Below are 26,188 nucleotides of genomic sequence, written 5' to 3'. Positions count from 1 at the left end.
ATATATATTTTCATTTTCCACAGGGAAATTATAAGAGCCGTAAACATAACAGTTCGCTTGAGTCTTGGGTAGGTTACAGCATGATTACCTGCATTATCATCCAATAAACTAGAACATTGAGGGGGATATTCACAAGGAGCCATTGCCGAGTTAACGGCACTTTATCGCAGCCAAAGTTGCGATTAATTTATCGCCCCATTCACAAGCTGGTGTTAACAGCCCACAGCACCAGATTACCTGCAATAGCAGCCGCAAAAAACATCGCCACAGAAGACCCCTGCAACCATCGCTAATGAGATGCAGAGTAGACGTTGCCGTGCCGAAAGCCACAACAACACCACTCCTCAACATTCACAATGACCAGACAGAACTGCGATAAGAACACAAAACAGGCAATAAGGCACGTTGGCAGAAGGAAAATAACACCTGCTCTGACCTGGTGCAAAGTCGGACCACAGCCCGCACCACAAAAGGGAGCACAGCCCACAGCCACGTCAGAAGGGCAACAGATGCCATGGAGCCACTGGTCATGCGGCCCGGACACCCAAGAGGGCCACAACACCCACCGCCACCACCCCAGGACCCCATCACCCACCCGGAACCCCCCCCCCCCCGGACAACCACAGAGGCAGCGCAGACAAAGAAAGCGGACCCCCAGGAAACTCACCAGCCACACAGACCCAATACCTGACAATGTCATTGCCCACTACTGGCTCCAAAGGACGACCATCATACGCATCCTAACCAACAACGCCCAACAGGCCGACGGCAACAACACAGCGGACAACCAACATCCCACCCCACACAAATCTGCTGGCTGTTCTGCACCTGTTGGCCCCTGGTACCCCCCCAACCAACACCCGCCACAGTCGGAGGAGTCACACAGGCAGCCGCATCCAAGTCCCTCACACCTGACCTGGACATTACCATCAGCCTGGTACCCCAGTCCCTATACATCCAACACAATGCGCAGGATCCGCTGGACACCAAGCAAGGCCCATACGCCATAGCTGGGTGCACGCACGTGTTGGGGGCAATCCACAGCACATATGTCATACCTGTGCCCCCTGCCGACACAGCACACAATCACCGCAACAGAAAGCACACGTCTCACATCAATGTGCAGGCAACAACCGAACATCGTGGAACCTCCACCAATGTCGCATCCAAATACCCAGCCAGTGCGCACGATTCCTCCATCCTCCGACAGTCTATCAGCAACCAGCGTCCCCAGGATGTCACCAAGGGAAATGCACAGTCCCTTGGCAAGTTCCAAATGAACACCCCATTCACCTCTACCACCTCTACTCCACAACCATGCAACCACAACTCTGACAATGCACACGTCACAAAATCAAAACCAACATGCTAAACAACATGCCCACCCACCAGACACGACAGAACAACTCACAATGGTAACCTGGGCAAGCGGTGAACATGAGCCATCAACAGCATGGCACCTCAGCCACACACTAGCCCAATGTGGGGAGAGGTGGCAACCAGGCATGTGTGAAGGAGGCAGGAGAACCATGACTGGGAAAGTACACAATGCCAAGAGTTGCCGAGATGTGCTGGACAGACCGCAGCATGCAGAACACACCCATATCCATGGTGACATACACCTCTGGTGTATGGAGTGTAGTGGACAGTGGCCGCAACCATGTCACCCCAGCCAGCGGGGGAGTTTGCGGAAATGTTGCCTGTTACCCCCCGCCCCCCCGAAGCGTGAGCGGAGTGGGATGGTCCCGCGTACGCCAGGCCAGCGTAGGGGTGTGAATAAAAAGCATGTAGCCCTGGGCGTGGTCCTCCTCCTCCAGAAAGCCCAACGTCTCTGCCCGAGCGACATCTCTCACCACGCCACGAGGCCGACGCCGTCCTCTCATGAGCGGAGTTGCCTGCGATCCTGTGCGCCTGCCGTTCCCCGGCCCGCTGGACCCCGAATCCGTCAGGCCCACCCCAGCGCAGCCAGGCCACACTGATCACCTTCCGAAACTGGCGTGTGTCAAGGAGGGCCCACCACATGCTTGCGCAAGCTCCAAGCCCGAGGCCCGTAACCTTGGCAGCCTCTCAGATCATCACGGCCTCCACGACACAGGCACGCTTTAGACCTTTCTCGTTGACGTACTCTACTGCCGCCTCCGGCCTACACTACGGTCAAGTAGGTCACACATTTAGAACTGAGTCTTGATTACACCCTGGCAGTGAACATTATTGAAGGCAGAGTTCATGTCACTATACACCCTTCGATGAGGTGCCACCAAGTCTGTGCATAGCATTACAACCACACATGTCTGTGGGCCTACGCGGACTACTGCCCTCGGCCAACACTGTGCAAGAGTAGGTCACAGAATTGGAACTGAACATCGATTATTCAAAGGCAGAAAACATATCATTGCACGCAAGGCGTAAGTGGGCGACGCGTTGCAGTCCGGAGGGAATCAGATCATCGTTACAGAGGTGATCGAACACTACTGACAACTGCCTTGGTGTCTCTAACTCTGTGCATCACGAGCCAACGACAGGTGTGTGCGTGCCACTGCTAACCGCTGCCTCCGGCCTACACTGCGGTCCAGTAGGTCACAGTCTTGATTTAGCGTTGGCGGAGTTCATATCAGTGTACCGGCATCATCGCAGACTGCATCCCCTCGCAGCACCGGTGCCACCAGATCAGTTCCCCGACATTCATTGACACTCTCTGGTCGTACATTTGTGGCGTCCGAGTCTATGGACTAGGGCTAGTTTTCATCCTCATGTAGCTGATAACGAATTGGTGGTGAGGACGTAGCTGTCGCTTTCCACACCACCATTTGCTGCTTCCGGATAACATCAGACCTTCCGCATCATGCCCTGGAGGACACCTTCCTCTGTCCCCCGCAAGACTCTGCCACATTCACCTTCGATATCGATAAGGACCCGCTCACTGCGCGTGGACCTACCTCAGTGCACCGGAAGTCACTGTCCCGTGGCAGGGTGCCTGTGCCAGCCGCTGTGCATCCGGGGCCACTAACTCTGTGCTGGTCAGGTCCGGGACCCCTCCTTCTGCGATATTGGATGGCCTCTGAGGCGATGACCTTAGGGTCATCGACGCCATGTGTCTGTGGCCCTGCGCTGTTGCCTCTGGACTCAACTGCAGTCCACCAGGACTCACACACCAAATCGAGTCCTGACTGGCTCGGACGTAGCATCACCGCAGGAGGCACACGCCACCACCACCACCAGGACCACCTCCAACCGCCATATGCCAGAGTCGAAACGGTGGTCCTGACAGACTTACGGAGTTGCTCACTCCTGTCGTGGATGCCATCATCAGACTGATACCCTTCTCGGCACTCCAGGTGCCACTGACTCAGTGCACCGCAAGCCATCGTCCGTTACTGATTGAGTTTTGTGTTGTGGAGAGGTTGCGCAGTGATGTCATCACAAACACTGTGGGAGACCTGGGACATTGATGAGGAAGATGATGCAGGTGTAACATTCCCCACTTCATCTGCATCAGGAATATCTCGAAGGGACACAATCCGAGACTTGCTTCACATGGGCGCGCTCAGCTGTAGTGCCCAGACCTCAGTGCGCTGCAACTCACGGACACTTCTGTTTGCTCATTGTGTGCCCTCTGGACTTGCTCAGGCTACCTCCATGATGCTCCGCAGTTGTCCCTGTGATGCTGGTGTTATCTTTTATGTATTCATTGTGTTAACTGTTGTATTTGTTGCCAGCACCAACAACTCCCTGAGGGCTGGCTTGCATCCACCCCACACACATCCAGCACAGGTGTCACTGTACATGTGGCCCTGCCAATAAAGGGTCCGGGTGCACGTGCCCATAGCCAGTTCAACATCCTGACTGCGTTTGGCCCTGTGGTCTTGTTGTATGCATGGGGGCCCTGCAACATTACTTTGTGCTGTGTACAGCGGATGTAGGCATGTCACCGCAGGCATCGGATTTGAGCTTGAACATGTAGCTTTGTCATCACCCACTCATTTGGTAAGGGGAGTGGCCTGGGCCGTCGTACGCAGGGCCAACGTGGGTGTGTGACTGATATGTGCGTGCCCCTGGGCGTGGTTGTGTACTGTGAATGTACATCTGTATGTGTCCCTATGGCAGACCCTCCTTTGTGGGGTGTAGGTGGTCCCTGAAGGGTAATAGACACCAACGTATGTTATCTAGTTCGCCTTCCATGGGTTGGGACCCCACCCACACCTGTTGGGCCACCTCCTTTTGGCGTGCTGACACATGGCATTGGGGTGTCATGTGTGGGTGGGTGAAGTGTTTTGAGCCAGCTGTGCTTGCGGGTGCTTCCTGCTGTGTGGTCTGTTGCAGGCTCTGTGTTCTCCTCTAGGTAGCTTGGCTGCCCGGGTCCTGGTGGTGGGTTGCGTGGGATGTCCATGAGCTGTTGTAGGGCATCGGTGTCGAAGGTGTGGTGGTCCTCTCCGGCATCACAGATGTGTTGTCTTCTGTGCTCTGCTGGAGGTGTTGTGTGCACCTCTGCAATGTGAAGGGGAGATGCATATTGACATTGTGTTGACATATATGTTGGCGCGTTGTTCTGGGTTACATGCAGATTGTATGACAATGTATATTGTGACTGTTTGGGAGGTGCTGATGACTGCTGCGGGACAGTGTACATTTGGACTGCATGACGGATGTGAGGTCATATGCGTACATTTCCATTTCACCGTTTGGAGCTCTGTACGATGTAGTAGGCATGTTTCTGTGAATGTGCGGAGCCAGTTGTGGCCTCTCTTCTGCTGTGTCGGCTTTGCGCATTGTACCACGTTGTCGTCAATGTGGGTGTGCTGTTCTTACTATGTGTATGTGCTGCAGTGTGCCAAGGGGATGAGGGACATGATCCTGGGTGATTTTGGGTGTGCAGTGTGCTACATCTCGTTGCGCATGTGTGCCATTGTGCCCATCTCCTCCGTCCTCCCAGTCCCTGGTAGTTACTCACCCTGTTGATGTTGTGTCAGGTCGTCTCGAGCTGTGTCCGTTCTCCCTACTCCTTGCACCGTCTCCACACTGATGACCGTGGCCTCGGTTTCCTCCAGCTCCTCCTGTGGCGCAGGACTGCCACCGCCTGTTACAGTCTTCCTGTTGGCAGCGGGTTTGTGCCTGGTTTAGGTTGTTACATCATGCCAGCGCCTCTTGGCCTCCTCGATTGGCCTCCTCGGCACTCCGACTGCATTCCAGGTGGTCTAATTCTGGGTCAGTTGCTGGTAGTGTTCTGTCACCTCCGTGACGCTGATCTGGTTTTGCTGCGGACTGCACCCCGTCTTCCTCCCCCTCTTCTCCTTGGCCGTCCCCGTTGTTCCTTATTGGTGGTCTGTGGGGGTTGTGGGGTTCGCGTTGGCCTCTGCGCTCGGTCAGGGTGTATCCATGTTGCTACATGCTTTGGCTTGTTTCTGGTGTGTTGTTTCTGTGGGTTTAAAGGTGCATTTTCCCGCCAGACGCGTGGGATTTGCAAGCCTGTGGCTGTTTTTCGCTACTTTTTGTTCCGCGAATGGCCTCATCGCATGATTTTTTGCGTTCACGTTTCACATTTTTGCGGCGTGGCGTTGACTATTGCATGCTACCGCCGTGTTGTGAATACTTGGTTGGCACGGCATAATTTTCCCACGATAGGCTGCGATGTTGAGAGTTGCATTAAGCTACTCTTGCGGTAGTTATCACACGTTCTTGTGAATATACCCCTGAGAGTTTAGCGCAACTATAAGTATTCACTTCAAGAACTTTAATTTGTGAATTGGGACATAGCTATATGCAGAATTTGGGTATGTCGCCCCTTCTTTCTTTTCATGATCCACTATAAATACACAAGTGACTTCCCCACTGCGCCAACCAGGATTCAGTTCTGTGACTCTCTGGTGACACACAGACATCTGCACTGATCTCATTAGACAACAATAGTTTAATAACGTAAGTTAGTTTAACTCCTTCAGTGCCACGCCCTTTCCCCCTCCTGTGCCGGGCATTGCACTAGTGGGTGGGGTTCATGAGTCTCGTCATGGGCACAGCGCAACCGTGCTCCATGACGAGACTATTTCGTCATGGGCACTGAAGAGGTTAACTTGCATTTATTGTTTATTTAAGGTGTATGTGCATAATTTATATGTAAATACTTAAAGGTAAAAAAATACTAGAATAGTTACAGAATATTTTGTTCTTTTTAGCCTCATCTCTGACACAGCCGCATCTCTCTCTGCCCCTTCTACAGGCTACTCAGAATTACAGTTCCGACAGTTTTTATAAGCGCTTCAACGTCTGCATGTAAATAAAGGCAGCCTGGAAACGCTTCAAATAAAAAAGGTTTCTCTTCCAGGCCATCTTAATTTACAAGTACTTGCAGACACATTTGCGCCACCTTGGGATTGCAGCCCTGGACCCCCAGGGGCACGCCCCACAGTTTGAAGACCTCTGCTATTTATAGATCATAAATACTCACATCCTTGTTCTATCTAGTTAAAGGGAGATACCGGTCTTGTGTGTACAATTATGCCTGCAAACATAAACTTCATTCTTTCAACTATTCATTCCTCCTCAATTGCTTCAGTCCTGATTTTCAGGACTGTCTTGAACTTAGCCAGGTTATGCCAATACAATGTTTTACTAATGTAATCGCTAATTGTTCCGCTTATTTCTCATTTGAAGCTATTAAAGAGATACCTAATGAGAAGATCTTCATAGACCGTTCCCCATGTGATCTTTGTCTATCTTGCGCATAGTGTATGTATGGGGCCATGCACACGTGGTGGAGGAAGGTGATTAACTAGGTTAACATAAACCTAGTGTTACTGAAGACTGTAGCTACTTCTACACATGCCTTGCTTTAGTCAGTTTTTTCTTTCTTTCTTACCATCTGTGAAACCCAACTGATGTTTCTTGAGATTCTGTGAAACATCAATATTAACGATCTTCCATCAGTAACATTTGTTACAGCATTGAACTCAGGGAAGTCAGAAAATATACCCCATGTGTCTTTTTCTGCTTTAAGTCTTCTGCTATCTTGTACAAATACTGTACAAGGACTATTATAGGGTCTTTGCACATCGATGAAATATACACGAGCTAACCCCCATATGCATGCAGCCATACTCCATCCCTTAGCTAATGTTCTTGGCTATGCCAATTCTTGAAGTGGATTTAGTCCCAGGAGAGGGCTACTTCTGCATTAGGCATACTTCTTCTAACCATTTTTGAGAACTGTTCAACGATAAGTTTGAAACAGATTGGGCCAGGGTCAGACAATGGCTCCACAGGTCTATTCCTATATACAGCCTTGCAAGCAATTTAACATGAAGGCCACCTGTTGGGCACCCCCAGTGCACTGTCTTTGTTGCAAATTTTCAATGTACTTAACTCTGCTCCTTTTCCCGCCTCAGAGAATTAGCATCAGTACCATATCCAATTCTTTATGTATTACCGTATGATATTGTCACTTGCATCTTTGAAATACGTATAAAGATCATGGGGGCACCACCTTGTTAGATAGTGCTACGAGGCCCATCAGCAATAAGGGTAGTTTCTGATGGATACTTCTTCCCTCAGATTCCTCAGTTCAGTGATTCTGGAGTCTCGGACCTCAATGCCACCTGACTCGATGCCTCCGCAGGCTGTGACCTCTGAAGCGCTTCCATCGAAGCCTTTACCTATGAAGGCACTGGCTCCAGTGCCCTTGATGCCAATTTTGACTTACTCCCCGATGCCATTCAGATTAATTTTTCACTCCGCTCCAGCCCTCAAAGTCTGCAGAAATTATTTGAGTGGCTAGGAATATGGTCAATGTTTCCATCAAGGACCAGCCTCTTTCAGAGTCTCTTAACAGAGATATGTACAAAGGGAACAACCTTTCAGCTTAGATTCTGATGCGCTTGGCATGACTACCCTGCTTTTTGGTGTACAAAAGAGGAAGACTCAAAGGCTGACAAACTACCCCTCCTTATTACAGAAATGGTGGATTCTACATAGACCTCCAAAATGCTTGTGGTGTTGATACATCCAGAGAAATCCTTAGCATTAGTACAAAAAGATGAGGTAGCATTACTCTTACCAATGGTAAAGCCTCAGTCCAACATCCTGATGGAGATTCTGCAGTTGACTTCTGTTGTCCCAGAACCCCTTTTGCTGTTATTAAAGGCATTTCTGGAACCAGTGCTGACTACTTTGGAGAAACTCCTTTTGGGCTCAGCAGTTCATAGAAACATCCCTGGTCTTTCACCGTTCGATCCCACATAGCTTTCAGTGCATACTTTTTTATAAGGGCTTGGTGCTTCAAGCATCATTTGCAAAGCTAAATCCCAACACAACTCTCCCTGCCCTTTCGGACTGTGAATTCAAACAAGTTGACTCGGAGGGCCAAACGATTTTCGCTTCGGGTACCTTAGACCTGTGCACTGCCAATGGCATGTGCTTCCTTGGGTGGTAAGTCCATACCTCATGGCAGTTGCCATGGATAGCTATGGTAAGCTTTCCAGGTCACATGAAGAACCATTTCTCTGATCATTCTAAAGTATGAAAGTTTGGATGCCTGCAAGCAAATTCTTAAGTGAGACCTGTATTCAGCTGACACAATGGCCCAATCCATGGCTTCAGTGGTCGATCTCTGCAGGCTCGCCTGAATGCGTTCCATAGGCTTTTTAGGAGTTGTCCAGGCAGACTTTATGTATACATCCTTCGATGCCAAGACTGACGAGAAAGCCAACTCGGCTCCAGAATGGTTGAAAAATAGCGGCATAATGGCATGCTCGCTGGCTTTAGCCTTTCCAGGTCAAGAAATCCCACCAACACTCAGGACGCTTTCAGGGCTTTTCCAGGAAGAGACAACAAGCCCTCTTGGTAATGATAATCTTCACAGGTGGTTGAGATCCCACAGCAGTACTACCAATCCTTTCGAGATAGAGATTAGACTAAGGGACAACAGTGACTGCAGCAACAGCTCCACTCACCCCCATCTTTTGCCGAATCTACTGCTTGAAAACCCCTTGACTCAACCTCCTGCCACAGCCATTCCAGATGTGGGGAGGGTCTCATTTTCTAACTCAATGGAAGCCCTTCATGATAGCTCATAGAATGCTGCTGCTTTTCTACTAGGACTGTGACCTTTCTTTTCTGTCTTCACCCTCAGACTCCGTCCTCCTGAAAGGAAGTGCATACCTCAAATTTGGAAGTTGGAACTCTCACCCTGTTACATATTGGAGCTATAGACGTGGTTTTCTTGAAGGAGAACGGCATGGGATTTTACTCTTTATTTCTTGTTATGCAAGAATGATCTGGAGTTTAGGTCCTTTTCAACATGAGGCTCCTGGATATCTTTGTTCATCAGGAAAAGTTCACAATGCTGTTATTGAGTCAGGTTCTCCTGGCCCTGAATGCACAGAATTAAGTGGTGTCCCTGAATCTCCAGGACACTTAGTTGCATGTGCCGATCTTCCATGATTACAGGCGTTACCTCCACTTCACAGCAGAACCCCAGCACTGCTAATTCATGGCAAAACCATTTGGTCTTACAATTGCTCCTTAAGGCTTCAGCAAAATGATAGTGGTGATGGCAACTTCCCTGAGGAGGTTAGGAGCCCATGTATTTCATATTTGGGTAACTCACTGGTAAAGGTTGGGTCCACTGTGCTGGTTACAGACGATTCGTAGCCCACCATGGATCTTTTTCACTGTTTGGCTTTCTCCTTCAACTTTCAGAAGCCACAGTTTGGCCCTGCTCAGAGACTGAGTTTTATCAGCATGGATCTTAACACAGCCTGCATAAAAGCATTCTCTTGCCCTCAGAGAAAAGATATTTGGTATGATTACAAGATTTCTGAGTCAAATTTAATCTTGATTCTGCAGGTCCTCCATCTGTTGGGTGTACTATTCTCATGCACCGGGTTAGTGCCCCTTGTCACATGGCAGATGACACAGCACCTTAGTGATGTATATGGAGACCGTGGCACCAGCATCAGCAAAGTTTCTTGGCTCACATAGCGGTTTTCCATTCTTTCATCTATACCTCCAAGGGTGGATGTGTCCCTCCGACCTCACAAAGGATTGTCTTTTCAGCCTTTGGCAGTTGCAGGTACCGGTCGTTATGGACTCCTTTTTATTGGAATGTTGTGCTTATCTGGGAGAAATGAGATACTGAGGCCTTTGGTCTCCATTGGAACAACAGATGTGCATCAATGTGTTAGATTTGTGTGCAGTTCTCCTAGCCCTGAAGGCTTTTCTTCCCTCCATTTTAGGGAGGGCTGTTCGGGTCCTGTTGGACAAAATATCACCATTAACTATATCAAGAGGCATGGTGCAATAGGTTCTTGGACCCTTTGATGTGAGGCTTTGCTTTTGTGAGAGTGGCCTCCATAATGTGGCATTTTCTGAGTGGCGACTCATCTGGTGAGTGCTCTGAAAATGAAAGCAGATGCCTTAAATTACCTTTTCATTAAATATATAATAAATGGGTGCTTCATCCTGAATTGATGGACATGATCTGTTCTACATCGAGATGTCCATGTGTACACCTCTGCCACTGCTCTGAAGAGGAAGTGCCCTCTGATGTGTGACAAACACTTCCCTCCATGTGGTTCCTAGGTATGCCTCCTGGTTCAGCTGTTTGCAGGGTCTGCTGTGTGCATTAGCTCCCATTCCTCTGCTTTTAAAGGTCCTCCAGAAGTTGTGAGAGGATCAATAACTCATGTTATTGCCGCAGATTGGCTGAGGCGTATTTGGTGTACCTGTCTGTGTGAAATGAGGACTCTGCTTCCTCTTCCCTTCTCACATAGAATAGGCCACATTTCATACCAGGATGATAGGGTTTTAACCACTAGTCCCAATGCTTAATCAGCAATGTTGCAATTAACTTCAGCTGTGTCAACTAGAGCCCTAATGCCTGCAGCCAGAGTTGGCAAATTGCACCTTAGATGCCAGGAAACCTCCTACCAAAATTTTATTTGCAGGCCATTGAGATAAGTTCACTTCCTGGTGTGTGTCCGCAGGCTTAAACCTAGGTGGCTCCCCCATCCCATGATCCTGAGCTTTGCATTTTCTCCCACTCTGAAAGAATTAACAGTCACCGCTATGAAAAGGCATTTTGTTGCCTATCCGCCTTTTTGTGTCCTTCTGAGCACGCTTCCGTATTCAGTTTGCATCTAATACGTGAATCTTAAAAGGCATGTTCTACTTGTTTCCTCCTAAGCCTTTTATGGTTCTGCAGTAAGCTTTACATTTATTGTTGACCTTTCTGATGGCAGCACCATACAGAATGATCCACAGTTGCTCTGTTCATCTGTTAACTTTTTAGACTATACCTGGGGGGCGGTCACTTCAGCTCCCATGCCCTTTCGGCCTGGCTGTCATTTACTGTTTTCTACCCAAACATGTTGGATCTGTGTACTTTTCCATTTGTTTTGCTGAAATTAGATCTGAGCTGCACATGGGCCGGTCTATAGTACTTTCATCCTTCTTTCCTCCTGCTCATCCTTCCAAAGAAGCTTAGTGATTAATCAGACTGGGTCCTGGGTGGGCTGCCTTCTACTGTATTGACTGTACACACAGTACTGGTTGGATAATCAGCTCCTCAGAGTTTTAGCTTGAGATAAAAACAAAAGCGGAATGTTACCAGGTGTACTATCTTATGTTGTGTAACCCCTTCTTTTAAGATCTGCTTTGTTACGGCCAAGAAAGACCCCATGGCTAGCCTTCGGGTGCAACCTGTAAGGATCATAGTAGCTTCTACTGCTCTTATAATTATTGTCAATGCCAAAATTAAATAGCGGGGTCCTGCGGAGGCCCCCGCAGCCACGGGGACCGCCAACTCCCCGGGGCTTTATTTGAATATGCGCGGGGGGGCACGCGGCAGCCCCGGGGACCACCACCTCCCCGGGGCACTAATTATTCAAAATCGGGGGTCCGTTACGGACCCCCGGCCCCGGGGACCACCACCTCCCTGGGGCTATGCAAATGAAGGGAGGGGGGCTCGTGGCTCCCCTCCTGGAGCCCTTGATGGCCCTGGGGACCGCCACCCCAGGCCCAGCTCCTGCAATGTCCCGGGGTTCCCACCCCCTGGACATTGCTGTTTGCTATGGCACGGCGGTCACGTTCCCGCTTGGTGTGGGTGCAGAACCCGTAATAATAACAAAGCAAAAGTCCGGGGAGAAGATGATCTCAGGAAGGCTTGCACTCCACATTTAAGGTTTTTTCCAACAAAAAGCTTTATTGGCAACGCGTTTCACCTGATCCCGAGCTTCCTCACGGCCGTACACAAAAGAAACATGGCGCCCTATCACCTTTTAAAAGAACAGCACATAGGGTGGACTCTCCATGGCAACAGAGCAGTGTAACACTTGTGATATCAATTCAATTCAAAACAGTCTTTATTGCGATTGTTCATCTTAAAAGACAGATAGTTGTACAAATAAAAGAGAGAAAAAAGAAAAAGAAAAAATGCATCCAAGAATACACCTATAATGCTGTCATAATTTAAAAACAAAAAAAAACAACAAAAAAAACACAATTGAAAAAAGCCTTTTAAAACAGTATTAAATATATCAATCGCAAGAACTTTACATATATGCATACATCTAATTTTAGCTCATAACATTTCAATCCTGAGAGTGTCCTTAACTGGCGATCATCACCCTCCATCTCTTTCGCGGATAGCCCAGGACCAGCTCAGAAACTTGGCGACCCCTATTATAATGGTGGCATCGCCACCACTTTTCAGTAGTCTTTTGGCAATCATTGCAGAGTTCGTACCCAAATTTCTACATAGGGGTTTAAGCCACTCGCTTCTGGGTAAACGGTAAGCAGGGCAGATATATAAAAGGTGGTCAATGTTTTCAACAAATTCTGGGCAAAATGGACACTTGTCTCCCTTGCCAGTAGTCCAGTTGCGATTGAATTTTCTAAGCGGAAGAGTTTCTACTCGGAACTGGTGGAACAACCTGCGATCTCTAGGTTTCGTGATTAAATCCCAGTAGCCTTCCATCCGGGGGTCATCTTTAAAGTCCAAAAAAACTCTTGTCAGTGAAGAGCCTCCCATGATAGAATGCCTCCGGTTTTTAATTAAGTCCCAATAGGCTGCTCTATATAATACTTTCGATGGAAATACACCCGACTCTGGAGACACCCATAAGTCCCGCATCCCCATCTCAATAAGTAGAGTTTTAATTCTGGATAGCCATAAAATCTTGTTTGAACGATCCAAACCCCTTATTTCAAGTAAAGCATTAGCAAATGGGAGTAATTCTGGTACAGTCCAGAGCCTTCTCCAGAAGGCCAGCATTCTAAACTGAACAATATCCTTGATTGCATTGCAACCCAGGTCAAGAAGGAGGGGAATACGGGGAGTCGATCTGGGGAGGCCCACAATAGATCTTAAAAACTTATTTTGGGCCATTGTTAAATCTAATAAATTGTTACAACCCCAGATCTCGGTGCCATAGAGTATAGCTGGGATAATTTTCAGGGTGTACATTTTTACAACTGGGGCTATTGGCTTAGTCTGGGAGAGCCTATGTTCCTTTATAAGCGCCCCAGCTAGCTGGGAATGTTTCAATGCAAGTAACTTCACATGGGGGGACTAACTAAATGTTTCGCCTAGAGTAATACCCAGGTAGGTGAATACATTGGCCTGTTCCAGGAGCTTCCCGCTCATGAAGACTCTGGCTGGAACAGGCCTTGCCCCATGGAGTACCATGAATTTAGTCTTTCCCACGTTGACCACTAGCTCATGGTCACTACAGAACTCCTCAAAACGGGACAGTGCCAACTGAAGGCCCTGCCTCGTTTTCGATAGAATCAGGGTGTCGTCGGCGAACATGAGCAAAGGTACCCTTTGACCAGCCAGCATGGGCGCGTCCGTGGGAAAGTTGTCAAAATACTGTACCACCCCATTAATACATAGTGAGAAAAGAGTTGGGGCCAGGACGCACCCCTGGCGAACGCCCTTCCCAACACTAAATTTCTCAGTGACCTCGCCTGGTTTCCCCCACCGAACCTGTGCATAGTTAGAGTTGTGGAGCTTAACCACAAAGTCCACCAATTCCTTGGGCATTCCTAGTCCCAACAGGACATCCCACAATTTAGATCTAGGAACAAGATCAAACGCAGATTTTAGGTCTACAAATGCTGCGAAAATCAGGCCCTTACCTAGAAGGACCTCCCTCCAATAGAGCATAACAAATCTAAAAGCTTGATCTAATGTCCCCATGTGAGCCCGAAACCCTACTTGTAAGGAAGATAGAATATTTTCTTTAGTCATCCAGCTTTGGATCCTACCCAAAAGGACCCGAGCAGTGACTTTTTGTAAGGCATCGATAAGGCTAATGGGCCTATAGTTGGCTGGAGCGGAACGGTCCCCCTTCTTGTAAATCGGGATAATTTCCGCCCCGGAACAAGAGGTTGGAAATGGAGTTCCCCCCGCTAGTGAATTAATCAGGGTCGTAATATAAGGAACCCAAAGGTCACCGTTCTGTTTGAATAAGTCTGGGGGAATGCAGTCGGACCCTGGTGCCTTACTGCTTGGAATATTCCTTAATACCACCTCGACCTCCTTGGTACTAAACGTCAAGAGAGTATCTATACTTATAAGCGGAGCGGTGATTTCACTCTCCATATCCTGGTAATATTGAGCTTCAAAAAAGGCAACCCAGTGGTGTGGATCCACATTATTATTTGGGGAGATCAATCTTTGCCCATTCCCCCATTTTATTAGGTCCCAGAACTGGGTCATGTTCCTCCCTTTACATGCTAGCAGCAGATCCTTCCATCGCTCCTCATCCCAGTCTCTTTTTGCAATTCTTAAGGTGGATTTATAGAGTGCCCTAGACTGTTGGATGGAAGTGTGGTTCCTAGATTTAATGGCATGCACAAGGACTTTGTGAGTGGACCTGCATAGGTCGTTATACCAAGAGGTGGGTTCCAACTTACGATTCGCTCTTATCGGCTTGGTGTTTATGAAATACTTTTTCAGTCTACTAAAGAGCTCATTGTGGATTGCTGGCAGTTTAGCTTTGAGTGTCTCCTGCGAACCGCAATCATTGATTTTCCCCAATGATCCTGTAACTAATGCCCTAATTTCTAACACATTCTTTTCGTCAAGGGCCACCTTATCCCAAAGGACCCTTCTCAGATCGTTTCCCAATATTACGTGGTTAGAGCTGCTATCAGACTCCATAATGGCTGTAGGGCCAAAGCTCAAACCTTTTAATGTAAGTACCAAGGGATTATGGTCACTTTCGGGGCGAAGTTGTACTTCCATGTCTAAGACATGATGCCAAAATTCTACTTTTACTAGGATATAATCTATCCTGCTTTTGTGGCGCCCGTTGTCAAAGGTCGCCATCCCCCATTGCATCAGACTTCGTCCTGCCATTGACTGCCCTGAGAACCCATTCCGGGCACAACCCTTTAACCTGGAGTGCAGCCTCGGTCCATTTTTTGATAGGTTGGAGGTCCAACTGTGGCACGCCCCAAAGAGAATCCACCTCCTCACTAAGCCTACCATCATCAAAGTCCAGCGGCTCGAAACATGTATTAAAGTCTTCTGTGATGATCAAGTTGGTGTTATGAACACCCTCCACTAAGAGGGTCTCAAGGGCTGCAATAACCTGAGAACTCCTGCCCCCCGGTTGACCTCTAGCATAAACATTAAACAGAAGTAGATCGAGGCCTCCTGAAGATCTTACTCTTATAGCGAGGATGTCGGGATTGTCAAGAGGAATCTCATCCGCAGTTATCCCCTCGTTTTGCCTAATCCAACATGTTAGGCCTGCTACCGGCCGCCCCCTTAAACCCTTGTTCGCCGGTTTCGAGAAATTTAAGTAACCAACATGGAACACATTGTCCACTGACCAGGTTTCTTGGAACGCCCATATATCCACTCCGTTAATAAAGGATGACCAATCTACTGACGCAACTTTTGATTCCAAACCCGCTATGTTCCACGAGGAAATGATCATAGATTCTTTCTGTGAGATAGGGAGCAGGCACCCAGTGGCAACATCTGGGGCCATAAAGCGACTATCCAAAGTCGTTACAACAGTGGTGGGAGCCAAGGTTTGGACCATAAGGTCTACTGGGTTAGAATGACTGGTAGTGGATAACACTCCTCCTGTCCCAGAACCTCCTGTCACTGCTCCCCCAAAGGCGCCCACCCACTGTCAATCTATTTCTTCAAGTGAAGAGAAGGCATCAAAGCGATTATTAAGCTGAATAGAAAAGTCTGGCCTAAGATGATTACGATGTACTAATCGGGCATCCCTGTGTCTCTGGGGCGAGTACTGTTGAGTACTGTTGATGAAAGAAACAAAGGGCAAGTATGCCAATAGAGGCCCCATCAACTGGTACATGACCGGCCGTCTCTAGGATATGACGGACCAAACCCGGGGACCTAAAACTCAGTACTACACAATCCCCTTTTAAAGTTTTAGCAGATTGCCCAACCCATTCAATCTGTCTAACCATTTTAAATTCCTCAAATAAGCCGTCCCCTGTGTCTGCCATTTTATTCAAGTAATGTAGGGCCTTATTTTTAAGAGAGGACCAGTGTTCTTGTGTGCCCAGGGGAAGAGGGGGAACATTTGCCAGGATGATCGTGTAGGGGATCTCTTCGGGGGGCAGATGGAGGTAGGAATGCCTCAATTGACCACCAACATCATTGTTATTATTCAACCTCCAAGGGCTCTTTAGCGCTGATGGCCCTTGGTTGAAAGTTGTCTCGACATTGCTGGGCCCAATTGTCTGGATGGTCCTTGCACTTCCAACTATATCTACCCCAACCGCATGTATTTTAGCTTGTACCTTAGCACCACTCTGGTCCTTATGAATATCCCCCGCCGAAGCCAAAATGTTACCAGTAGTGTCTTGCTTGGAGTGCTGAGCCTGGTCCTCTTGTGGTAGGCGTGCGAAGGCATCCTCAATCCTAGCTAGCCTGTGGCCGGCAGAATCCAGTCTTTTGATGAGCGGCTCAAATAAAACGGCTAGTTGCTCCTTTAAGACAGAGGAAAAGTCACTTCTACTCATAAGGTGATTAAAGTCTGTAGAAACTTTAGAAGGGTTGTCAGTGGGTGCAGTACTTGAGCTACCAAAAACAAATACCCCATTTGTGGCAGTAGATGGCAAAAGATGTTTTTGTTTTGTGGTACTGCGCCCCTTTCTTACTGTGGCACTTTATTGATTCTCCCCACCACTTTCATTCCTCTTGTTGTTACTCCGGCGGGGATGCACGGAAGACTCGGTGGGGGCAGCGGGTGGTTCTCAAGGCTAATAGTAACTGGACTAGGCAACCTAGACCGAGGACAAGCGGTGAAAACAGCTACTTCGGGTGGTGACCGGGTGGTATGTAAAAGCGCTCATGACGTGGACCCCCCCCCCCCTAATGTCCTGGGGTCTAGTGAAAGTCTTCGTTCAGTAGCCTCTATTTCGTGGATTAAGACAGATTCCGCTCTTTTTAAGAAAGTGTCCAAAGTGCCAACCACCCTGTCGCCCGTTTTCCGTTTATTCATTGTAAGGGTGCTTCAATATATATGCAACCCACGATCGCACCTACTACAGCAAAGAGAAGGACTAATAAAATACAAAACTAAACCGCTCCTACTCCAGGTGCCAGCGGGTCAGAGGATTAGAGAGGTAAATAAGGTGGGCCAGCCCAGCCTCCTTCGGCCTCGAACAGCTGGAAACGGCCCCGCCCTTGTCCCGGGCTTCTCCTGGCGCGTCCCGCGCGCGTCCTTCAAGGCGAGGGACCAGGCTGGCCTTTATGCGCCTCCTGGCGCGTGTTGCACTGGCGTCCTGGCCCAGGGGATCCTGGGTATTGTAGTTACCAGGAACGGCAGAGCCAAGCCCAGCCGGTCCTTCGTCCCGTTATCGTTGCTGGCAGGGGGGGGGCGGAGCCAAGCCCGGCCACAGGAGCGGCAAGACAGCAGGGAATCAAGCGAAACCAAGTGAGCAGCCAAAGAAAACAAGGGGCTCTGCACCAGGCTGGCCTTTATGCGCCTCCTGGCGAGTGTTGCACTGGCGTCCTGGCCCAGGGGATCCTGGGTATTGTAGTTACCAGGACCGGCGGAGCCAAGCCCAGCCGGTCCTTCGTCCCGTTATCGTTGCTGGCAGGGGGGGCGGAGCCAAGCCCGGCCACAGGAGCGGCAAGACAGCAGGGAACCAAGCGAAACCAAGTGAGCAGCCACTTCTTACCCACCCTTCTTACACACAGCATGGTCTCATGGACTAATCTCCACATAGCAGACAAGATTACACATTACTACATGTATCCTCCCTTTAAAACCCATCACAGACCTGATCATACAGTACTGTTCTTCTGCATTCAACATAAACACATGCACATTCAAACAGTACTACGTGTGTGTTACTTTTCCCTATTAGGATGCTAAAACAAAGTTCACTGATGTGTTACAAATGAAGCTTAATGTTTCCTTATTTTCAGCCTACTGATATTTTCCTCATCTCTAATTGTCAACAAGTAATTTTCTGCATTCACACACTACAGTGTTCCCCTTTTCTAGACCTTACTCCAACCCCTCTGTCTCCAGACTTTTCTGGTCTGTTGCATTCCCTCACAAATGTTTTTCTAAGCACATTGTAGGAGAGTAGGATCTGCACTTATGTTGCCCCCACTTCTTTTCTGATGTTTACACTGGTTTCTGGCTATAGTCTGCCTGGGTCCCTTCTAATCAGGGCCCCAGCCTCTCTGTTCTCTCTAAACAACTTGGAGTGCATATTAGATGCACTAGTGATTGGATATTGTGGTACCTTATGAGCCCCTAGTATATGGTACCTTAGGTACCAAGAGCATAGGTACTTCACAGGCCTACCAGGGGCTGAAGCATGTATTATGCCACCCCTGGGAAGCAGACTAAATCTGACACCACAGGCCTGCTACTGCAGCCTGGGTGAGGTAGTGTTAGCACTCCTCACTGAGTTATAGGTTCCCTATATCTCAACTTACACACACATATAAACCTATCAGTCACCCTTAAGGCAGGCCCTATCAATCCTGAGGGCAGGGTGATTGGTTTCTATGTGAGGGGGTGCCTCTGCCTGAGCAGGGCCCCTCTGCAGCTCTCATAGTCTATTCTCTGTAGCTGTTCGTGGATGCGGTTAAACCATATACTCTTAAATGCATTATAACCTAGCGGTAAATGCTAACTTTGGGATGGCTGTATCAAAACATGTCGTGTTTGGTATCAAACGCTTTGGAATCATACCCCACAGAAGTAACTGGTGTGGGATTATGATCTCACCCTTCTAGAGGGGAAGACATGTACCTACTGTGGTAACACGGTAGAAATCTGAAAGAGCCCTGGCATCACAAAATGGATGCCACCAGCACAGACACTGGGCTGCCCTCCTGCTGCTGACTGAAACTCACAGTGGAGGAGGCCCAACAATAGGCATCCTGTCACAGGGAGGTGTAACCACCTTCCAGACAGGATTTAGTGTATTGGGGCTGGATGGGGTGCACTCCTAGAGTGCTTTGAGGTCCTGCACTGGGGGAGCAGTAGGCTCCTCTGTGCATATGCCAGCTCAAACCGGTTCAGGGGCTACCTGCCCCTGCTCTGGAGCGAAAATGAACAAAGGGAAGTGGGTGTAACCACCCACTCCCCTGACCCTCTCATAGGAGTGGTCATAGAGCTAGTCCCTCCCTTTCCTTTAGTATAAGATAGGGAAACCTTGCCATTGCAAACTAGATATCCCTGGACGACGCTCTACAAGAAGAATCCTGGACCTTCGATGTTCCACTACCTTTGGAAGACTGAAGAATCTCCCTTGGAGTCAAGGAGTGACTCCCCTGCTTGGAAGGCACCAAAACTTTGAATCAACGGTCGCAAACTTTCCTGCTCCCGCCGGAGTCCGTAGTCCCTGCAGCCCCGGAAGTGGATTTCCTGACTTCTCGACAGCCATTGTGAGTCCCCGGCAAACCTGAGGCGAGTGGACCCCACGAGGGACGAGGAACAGCAATACCCGGGTACCATGCACTATTGTCGAGTGCAACCCCTTCACGACGTTCTACGAACTTGTGCAGTGGACCACGTGTGGTCCAAGCCCCCAGCAGGATTTCCACCGAAAATCAGAGGCCTACCTCGTCCCGAGTGACCGTGGGCTCCTGTGAAGTGAATCCTCACGAGGCATCTTCGCAATCCCTTTCAAGACTTTTTCATTGAACCAAAGGGCTCCCCTGGTTGCTCCAGGCCTGCCCTGACTTACCCTTGCTGGGTGAGTCCCTCAGACCTTGCTGGTCTGCACCACTAACTTTCTTCACATTCCACGAGACTTGCTGTTGCCAAGGCTTGTTGGCTCCAATCCGGTTGCCGACACCTCAGTAAGCTGCAGACTTCGTGGGACACTCCGAATCCAGCTCCTGCTCGTCGTCGATGCCTCCTGGACCCCGTGGCTGAAGAGTCAAGACACTCGTGATCACCTGAAATCACCCGACATCTGTGGGCATCCAGCTTCCTGGCCCCGGGTCACTGGCAAGTGACTTTGAACACTGTCTCCACTGCTTTCAGGTCTTCTTTCTTCAGAATCCAGACTTGGATTCCACCGGACACTACTCCTGTCTTCACAAGCAGCAAGTCTTCTTTGGCTCCCATTGAAAACGACTCCGCGACCCTACACCAAAAGACACCTATGCACCCGGCTTCCCTGGGTGAGGTAACTTGTGCACTCCGGTGTTCCTGTGTGTGTTGGCACTCGAACTACTTACCCTGTAAGTGACTTGCTTGTAGACTCTCCCGAAGTACCCTAAAACTTTAAAATTCCAACCGCGACTTGCTCCATTGAAGTCTATTGGGATCCGCGGCTGTGTTCTCACACTGCATGCGTCTCCCATGGGTCCTTTACTTACCTGCCTTGGGTGGATTAGTGAGGCCCAAATGCTTCTGAAGACCATAGGCCTTCTCCCTTCTCAAGTCGTTCTTCTTATACCTCTTTTTTAGTATATAGTCTGGTACGCCCCTAGGGCCCCAGCCATATAAGTGCTTAATTTTAATTTGTGCATATGTTCCTGACTCCTAATCTCATAAAGAGATTAGTAGAGTGTGTCTAGAAATAAATGCATATATATTTTATATATATACCTGTGTGGTTTTCCTTTCATTTGGTAATTCAAGAGATTATAAGGTAAAACAAGCTGCTTTACATTCCTCTGAGACTTAGCCTGAAGGCTGCTCTCCACAGCTACCACTAGGATAGCTTTCTTTAAAAGGTTGTCTTAAACCTATCTACCATAAGAGTCGAATTGGACTGGTGCAAGGTGGTCACTTTAACTAGTGACCAGCATATGCCAGGCCAACTTCTCACTCACATGTTCTCCGGGCCAAGGTCTTATCTGTTCATTATGTAACAGTAAAATAATGCGGGTAATCCAGTGACCTAGACTAAGCAATTTAATGAACATCTTTTAGGCTGCCTTTCACGATTAAGACCATAAATATCCTTTTATCTAATACACATCATGTGTACAATGTTTATGAGTTTGTCAGCCTACAGCCATCTAATTGAATAGATAAAGCATTTAACTACAACTCTCAAATGCATTCTCAAATAATAAAATTGCGTTAATCACTTTCCTTAAGATGTCCAGTTAAAAGTGTCTTTGGAGCATAAGATCATTTTAAATGCATATTGTCTTTCTTACACTGTGTTCTCCAGAAAGCTCATTACCTGCAATGATCCACCTGCTTGTGGAGGTTGAATCAGTAGAGGGATATGAGATAAACTTGGAAAAATCCTAAATTCTTTATGTTTTGAAAGGCAATGAAGCAATTGTGGGCCTTGAGGCTTACATTTATTTCAAATGGTTAAAAGTATATATTAAATACCTGGGAATTAAAAATACTCCTACAGTACAGGAACTTTTAAGGCCAACTAGTCTGGCAGACTCAATAAAGACTTGATGAGATGAGATGATCTCCACTCTATGTTTGCTGTCCGGGAAGAATAAATGTAAAAATGAAAGTCCTGCCAACGTTTCCTCCCCCCCCCCCCCCACTGCCCATTCCCACGAATAACAACTTCCTAAAGCAAATACAAAGGGAAAACACAGAATTCTTCTGGAATACAGCCAAACCAAGACTTGCTATGTGCTAGTTGTAAAAAGCTAAATTACAGGTGCTTGGCACTTTCAGGCCCTGCTGAAGTACTGTGAAGCAGCTCACTTTAGGGTAATCATGCAATCCTCACGGAACATGCAATTTCAGGCAGGCCACCATGGGATAATATTTGGCTGGGGTAAGAGTAAAGACCGCTAAATGCATATGTGAGTACAGCAGTGGCTACAACACTGAATATAAGAGACAAAGTAGTGACACATAGAGAGCTGACAAAATTCCATTCACATACTCTCCAACTCATTTTAATCCCGCCTTCACTCCGCAATGAATGAGGGTGAGCTTCATAAGTGGAAGATATAGGATGATATCTGACATGTTTGGACACGGCGATTAAATACTTTAATCAGTGTAAGACCGTTTTGGCTCAGACAAATAATTTATATTGTTATGCCCAGATAAAAAATTTACGGCAACTAGAGACCGGGCCCAATTTGAAATTGTGTTCCCTCAAAAAGGAGGAATAAAAGAGGAAATTTCAGTGTTAAATGTGACTCTATCAGGTGCAGCCCAGGAATCCAGAAGTGCTAATAAAAGAACTTGGAAACAGGAACTTAATAAAGAAATCACATTAAAACATTGAGAGACCCTTTGGATCCATGGGTTTAGTACATAGTGTTAGTGGCAGGATACCATGGTCAGAGAATCAATTTTTTGACCAGACTTTTTTACCTGGTTCACTGGACGTGGAGGCTTACTAGCCTCCTCGTGTAAAGTTCTTCTTCCATGTGCTTAACATCCGGAGTTCGTGCCAATCCTGTTCGTGCATGTATCCAGTGTAGCAAATGCATGGTGTGTGCAAGTGAGCCAAAGTAATGCAGGTCAGTGGAATCTATTTGGGGTACCCCTCGTCTGGCCTTGCACAACAAGTGCACATCCAATCTCCCAGAGATGAGTGAATATCACCTGATGTATGGATGTCTTGCTGGGCAAGTTGTGCACCTGCCATAAAGTGCCTTGAAGCCTAACTATCAGCTAAGATGGAAGATGCCTACCTTGCCCAGCTGTAGGAGACTGTCTAGGAGAATATCAAGGGACTGCCTATGCCTGGTGGCTGTGGAACTCCCAGGAGGAAACTACACTACAGATACGGGTTGCCAAAGGCCCAGTTGGGTTTCAACTACTGATTGCCAAAAGCCAGAACGAAGTTGCAACTACTGATTGACGAAGGAATGATCAGGGCGGCAACTACTAATTGCTGACAGCCCTTTGGGGGCTGCAACTGCTGAAGTCTGGGTCACCGAGTCTGGGCTGAATTTGCTGACTTGAGGGGGACCACTCCTGGAATACACCTACCTACAGTTTGGTCTGGATTGCAATGCCAATCCCAAGCTACGAACATCACCTTTTGCGGATGGTCTACCACCATCTAGGCAGTCCTGGCTGGGACCTCTATAGTCCTTGTGAGACACAGGGCATCAACCACTAAATGATGGCTGGGCGCGCTCAGTGACAGATGCGGTCCATACCCAGTCCTCCAACCAGAGACCTATTAGTTCTTCTCAGCTGCTCCTGAACATTGGGGCACCCATCGGACAGCCTGACATTTGCTCTGAGCACTGCTGAAAATCTACCCCTGGGCAAGAAACAGAGTGCACCTTATCAACTGTAGGTGGTAGAGACTGCACCTGAGCTGCATTCATGTTACTTCTGTTTGTCTTGATGAAAATGGGGAAAACCCTGGGAGGGAATGAGAGAATAGGTAGGGTGTAGGACCAGTGAGAGGTAGTGCCTTAATTTACTAACCTTGCAAGGGACCATTATAGTGTGGAGTATTAAGTTTGCATATTTTTCCAGTAAATATCTGTCTCATGTTTGTAGTATTGTCACCTTCTAGTATACAGTAACTCATTTTTCAGCATGGTGGATGCAGATGTTGTATAAACTGAAATACATTAATTTTATTTACTTGGTAATAGACAATATACTATAAAAGGATGATACAGACAATAAATAAGATGTGGTCAATAGAATGTACAACTGTCAAGCTTCTACTTTGTTGGGAGGTAGCTTTTTCCAATACCTAAATCCCATATAGGCTCTTTCAAGGTAACAAGATAATATATTCAAACAAATACACACAATCAAAGCATCAAAATTGCTACTAGATTATTGCCTATTGTTTACTTCCTAGAGATAAATTTGCTTAGAGACTAGTCCCTAATAACCAGGATCCTCATTGCTGCCCTATAGTTAGGTGCGCTTGTCACCCGGAGATCCACAGAATACAATCTGGCATGCTAGAATCAAAGTAGTGTAGGTCTCAATTACACTAATAGTTATTGACTGCTATCTGCCTTACTGTATATGAGCAAAACATTAAACAATGAACTATGCAAGCAGCTTTAATAAATGGAAACATTTTAAGGATTTCTTGACCAGTAGTCTGATTTAGCATAGTTGAGAAACTGGGACCGCAGTCACCAATGATGCTTCCATTTCAATTGTTGCAATACAAATACCCTCTAGTCTTGGTCTTCTGTTGAATAGCCGCCTCATATGCCAAGTATTGTGTCGTACTGGCATTTAATCGCATCTTTGCTAACCTTTACAGTGGCCACAGCAATGTTCAGGTAGAGGGTTAAGTATCAACGTTTGATCTGCATCAGTGGAAGAATATTGGTTGGGGTGTTACTTATAATAGGAATAAATTGGAGCTGTGCCACATGATTGGCAGTGTTCTCCGACTGTGTCACCACAGTTTTGTTGATGTGCAGTATTGATTATGGTATGGAGCAGAAGAGTGTGAGAGAGCAGATCACAGTTTGCATATACACCACTAGTGGTTCTTATAGATTTTCACCCTGATTAAATTATGTTTTAGGAAACTGGCAGGTCAATATTGTTCTTGATGATTACAGAGTATTTTTATTTTCTTCCCCACTGCATTTTTTCCAGGTATTATCTAAATTGGGTTTGATGGCCTATAGGTTTGTCCTCCTGTAGTAGGGATAACACATTCTCATCATGCCAGGTTTCTGTTATAAAAAGAATGTCAAGTCTGGAAACCAAAAGTAGGTCACATATGTGGATTATGTTACTGCTGGCCTAACTTGCATTGATCTGTATGCAGAAAAAGGTAATTGTAGAGTAACCGGAAGGTTGGGTATTTCCCGGTGAACTGAGTGGGTTTAATGCTCCTTCTTGTAGATAAGACTATGGAGCTTGGTAAGTAGTTCCTTTGCTAGTACTGGAATCTGTGGTTGTGCATTGTCAATATTGGAAAGTTGGTTATTGGTAAGTGTGCACTTACCACTGGCAATAAGGCCACCAACCAAGTATAAGGTTCAGTAAAGGTGTCACTAAATAAGTCCCTTGCTGAGCCTCTGGTAGCTGACAATGAGCAGTCAGGCCTAAATTAGGAGACAGGTAGGTAAAGCATTTAAAAACACCAATACATCAAACAAATAAAATACCAAACTAATTTATAAAAATAGGAAATATTTGTATCTGTAAAATGACACCAAAACAACACAAATTGAATTTAGGGGGCCATAGATATGAATTTTTAAAGATCAACCACTTTATATTACTTAAAAACAAATAGCGCTAATCTAGGACATCTGGTCGCACTTGACCGGGATGAAATAAAAGTTTTAGGCCGACTGCAATGGAGTCCTGGTCGGATACACTAAGCGGGAGGCCCTGTCCAAATTTTACCGTCACACTTAAAACTTTTGTGGAACATTTTCTTCTGATGTCGATCGACCCTCCACAGCAGACCGGGTTTGGTGAGGGTTCACCGACTTGACTTTCTGTGAGGACCCAGTCAATTCCTGGAGCTCTGGAGCATTCAACAGGACGATCCTGGCCGGGTCGCGGCTCAAGGTAGTCAGCTTGACTCTCAACGTCGGGTTGGTTACCTCATTGAGCTTTTTCACAAAAGTTCTCTAAACTTTAGGAGGTGCTTTCTGAAGGAATATTTGTAGGTTCCTAGTCTCCAAAACACAAAGCATAAGGTCTGGAATATCCTAGATGGTCACTGGGATGTCTGGACTGCAATTCTCACAATTCACTTGGCCAAATCATTAAAAGTCCACGGGACGTACACCAGGATGGGTACTCTTGGTGGAGATGATGCAGATGAT

At 47.4% G+C, this 26,188-nt stretch overlaps 1 protein-coding gene across 2 annotated transcripts in view; it reads left to right on the top strand.

Annotated features, from left to right (window-relative positions):
* Positions 1-26,188, top strand: part of UGGT2 (UDP-glucose glycoprotein glucosyltransferase 2) — a 1,472,699-nt gene that overhangs the window by 704,557 nt on the left and 741,954 nt on the right. The window lies entirely within an intron of this gene.

Source organism: Triturus cristatus, chromosome 8, assembly GCF_964204655.1.
Source record: "Triturus cristatus chromosome 8, aTriCri1.1, whole genome shotgun sequence".
NCBI lineage: Eukaryota > Metazoa > Chordata > Amphibia > Caudata > Salamandridae > Triturus > Triturus cristatus.
Note: the sequence above shows the minus strand (reverse complement) of the source record. Positions and strands in the feature narration are given on the sequence as shown.